General features: G+C 38.4%; 1 pseudogene; it reads right to left on the minus strand.

Annotated features, from left to right (window-relative positions):
• Positions 1-1830: 1830 nt before the first annotated feature.
• LOC103201141 lies at positions 1831-2402 on the minus strand (annotated as a pseudogene).
• Between the last annotated feature and the right edge of the window lie 1846 nt (positions 2403-4248).

The raw sequence follows: 4248 nt of genomic DNA on the forward strand, positions 1-4248 counted from the left end.
TGCAATAACAGTAATAATAAAATCTAGGGGTGGATACATAGTTAGACATTCAAATTGAACAAGGGTGGGAAGGTGAATAGGACTACACCCACAAATATACACAGGTTTGACAGAAGATATCTTTATCTTTGTATTTATATGTGCTGCAAATATGTCCATGAATATAGTAGAGTACACAAGGGACAAGGTTATGAAAACTTCTCAGTCATAGCAAACACCCCACGTCACTGGGCATGGGGGCTCAGGACCATAGTCTGGGACACATTAAGGTCAATTGGCACAACATATTCCACAAAGCCAGTGTTCTACATCCTACTTTGGTAAGTAACTACTGGGGTCTTAAAAGCTTGTGAGTGGCCATCTAAGGTGCAACAATTTGTCTCTTCCTATCTGGAGCAAAGAGTGAAGGAAATCAAAGACACAGGTAAACAATTAGTCCAAAAGACTAATGTAAATACCAGCCTCCATAACTCTGAGTCCAGAACTAGATGGAACCTGGCTACCACTACTAACTACTCTAAAAGGGATCACAATAACAAGCCCCAAATAGAATGGGTGAAAAACGAGGAACAAAACTCAAAATCATAAAAATTACTAGGCTTACTGGTCTGATGAAGACTGGTAGAATCCCTGAGATTATGGCCCTTAGACACCCTTCAAGCTGGGAATTTTCAGCCAAACAATAGACAGGCAGGCCTATGAGGTGAACAGTGATACCAGGAAAGTATACACTCTTTAGATTAATCAACCACAGGAAATCAAGAGAGCAGCATTTACCCAGGGATAGAGCTAGGAACCTGGCAGGGGATGGGAAAAAGGATAAAGAGAAGTAGTAGGCTTGAAGAGCAAGTGGAAAGAGTATTGTTATGTTGTGGAATTGTAGTTCTAGTAAATGTCACTAAACAGAATGTATATGGATTATTGAATGGAAATGCAATTTGCTCTATAAAATTTCACTCAAATCACAATTGAAAAATTAAAAAGAAAAAAAAAGAAAACCCTGTGAAGCACAGTTGTACTCTGAAACATATGGCATCTCCATGTGTCAGAAATTGACTCCACAGCAGCTGTTAATTTACATTGAATACACCTGGGTGATCAAGGCTAGTCTCCCCAACTCAAAATCCTTCAATTAATCACATCTGCAAAGTTCTTTTTGCCATATAAGGTAATAGATCCATAGGTAATGGGTATTAGAATGTGGATGTCTTTGGGGGCCATTATTCCATCCACCACAAAGATAAAGTATATGCAAATTAAGAAAGACTTTGTTTACCATGTCAAGTGTTCAGACTTTAGACTGTAAGCTGTGAAGCCTCAGTAAAGGTTTTCATCTATGTCTGTAGGACTCCCTTTCCTCTGTCCCATTGATATCTTTGCCAACTTCCATCCTTTGATCTAAATTTATGTTTAATTTCTAATCTTACATTCTAGGCATTTTGTTTTTGCTGCTGTACTCTGAACCTAAAGTGTCTACTTCTTCCTTTCCTTTTGGTTATATTAAAGACTAATCTTTTCAAAGGGAGACTCAAACATCTAAAAAAAAGCTTTTCCCACATCAAAATTCACCAGATGTGGGTTTATCACAATATCCTAATCCCTTTCAAATTGTGCTTTATAAAATTTAGAAATTCACAAATGTAGTACACATTTATTTTTTTATAGTTACTATAAAGCAGCTTTATTTCTGCAGAGTGGAGGTGTCTTATGTTTACGCACAGGAAGGGAATAAGGGGAAACCCAGATATTCAACCCCTCCTTCCTCTTGCATTACTGCCCTCAGGCCCTCAGCAGCATCACAAGGTATTTCAGTGTCTTGCTTCAGCATTTTCATTGAGGCCTAAAGATTTTGGGCTCTTGAAGGGTTAGACTGGGCACCAGTTGTTCAAAGTCATCTTGGCTCCAGGGTCATGGTAACAGGTTTTCAAGGCCAAGAGATAATCTGTTCTCAGTGGAGGGCTGATTGAAGGTGAACAGGAGATCAGTCTGGTACCAGGTCAACTGCAGCAAGGCTACGTGTACTGTTACCTCCTTTGCTACCTCCTGGTTTTCCTTAGCTACCTGCTCCTTGCCAGAGAGGACTCAGGCCTCTTGACAGCAGCCTGGCAAGGCCAGGTTCTGCAAAGGGAGGGACCACACAGCCTCCCCTTGCACAGCCCTAGGCCCCTGCACCCCTCCAACTTTCTCAGAGTGGTACCGCGCAGCCTCTTCGCCCCGCCCGTGGGCTTGCAGCTCCAGAAGCTCATGACCGATCTCCGGTCTGTCACGTATTGGCAGAAAATGTGCTGGTTGTCTGGGAAAAGTCAGAAGTCGCTTACATCAATGACCCTGGTGTGTGTGAGGGGAGGGGAGAATGCGGAAAAGTCACCCCCGAACAGTGAATAGTCTTACGTGGGCTCCATAGGCCTGAGAGTACAGATGGACACTAGAGGGGCTTAAGAGAAACCCACATGGCAGCGCAAGCGGGACTACCTGGGACCAAGCAGCATCACCTTCCTCACTTTCCAGCTATCACCACCGCCTCTGGCCCGCTTTAACTCTGGACACTAAATTTTTCTGTAGCACACATTTAAAGAAAGCAAATCTGTATTTAAATGAAAGGGTCAACCCACAACACACGGATTATGTTCAGAGACGAATGACCACATCCTGAGGACTGTGGACAATGACTCTGGTTAATTTCACCAGTTTGATTTAAAAACAATTTCTTCAGAAAGCTGTACGGAGTTAAAGGTAACCCTTGACATTGTTAACATCAGTGATCAATGGACATTACTTTTTTTTTTTTTTCCTCATTTTCTTCAAAAATAAAAGGAAGGAAATGAAAACCTCTGTCAATGAAACTTTTCAAGTTACCAATTTAAACATAAAAGCCAGGAAATGCAAGTTAAGTATCTCAAGGGGAACATTAGCTTGTTCATATTTCATGTGCTACATTTTAAGGTATAACACTTAACAGTATAATTAGCAATCAAAAATATTTTATCTGTGCACTGTGGGTGTTTGGTGTTATTATGAGATCCTTGATTTTTGCATTTCCTGACTTCTGTGTTTAAATGTATAACCTTAATGTTGCATTATTGTTGTATTTTACATTAGTTATTGATGGTTTGTAAATGAAATAGATGCCCTAGCAAGTCTTTTCTACCTCTAACTTCCGTAGATAATTTCTGAAGACACACATTTTATGAACCAATATTCAGAAGCTCTATAAAAACTGTAATGGAAAACAATACAATTCTTTCTGAAATGTATGGGGGTTCTAAAAGGCTTTTTTTTTTTTTTTCACTTTGCAACAATTACATTGAGTCTCTTTGAAAGGTTGTTACTTGTTTTGCTTCCTTATGTCATTGCATCAATTTTACTACGCACTGAAAACATATTTCAAAAATTAGAGCTCCACAGCAATTTTCAACATATCAGGGCTTAAGTGTAGTCTTATAAAATGTGTTTTATGTTGTTTTCTCTAAAAATTGCTAAGACCCTTGCCTAGTTAAAGGGCAAAGGGAGTCAGTATTTGTAAGTGTGCTAATTGTGGAATTCATTTCTCTGATATTCACGATTTTCCATTGTCACATTGCATTGGTAAATGTCAAAGCAGTAGCAAACAATTTATGTAGGATGTTGACCAGTTTAGCTTAAACAACCAGTAAATCAAAAGTAGTTTCAATGCCAAAGATATTTCTAACTAAAATTTTTCCACTCAAAGCCATCACTTTCAAATATACGAAGTTTTATCAAAAAAAAAAAAAAAAAGTTCTTCCAAAGAGTACTTGCAACTTGCCAGAATTAATCAATCTGCTCACACATGAGGCAAGGGAGATTTCTGCCATGCCTGATTGTCCTCAGATATGTCCCAACCCAGTGGAAGAGAGTAACTGGGCTTATTTCCAATCCCATATTCCCATCTTTTTCCCATCTAAGTCCAAACACAATTATAATAAAATACGTTTATTCCTTATATTGTACTGTACTCTTATACCTTATATTGAACTTCAGATAGCAATTACTGAATCTGAAACCATTTCTATGATATCTATTTAATGTATTCTTACTATTGCATTAAAATTATTTTCTTTTTCATATTTAAATATCAGAAATGATTGAACTAGATGTATGATGAAAACATCTGTTTAGTGTATGAGTCACTATGAGACAATGACTTTTCAGTCAGATTCCTGTGATTTATTGGCCCAATAAGTCCCACAGAATAAAAAAGTTTCCTAGTAAAATTCTGGAATGACATTG

Source organism: Orycteropus afer, unplaced genomic scaffold, assembly GCF_000298275.1.
Source record: "Orycteropus afer afer isolate SDZICR_OR568_19922 unplaced genomic scaffold, OryAfe1.0 scaffold00143, whole genome shotgun sequence".
Taxonomy (NCBI): domain Eukaryota; kingdom Metazoa; phylum Chordata; class Mammalia; order Tubulidentata; family Orycteropodidae; genus Orycteropus; species Orycteropus afer.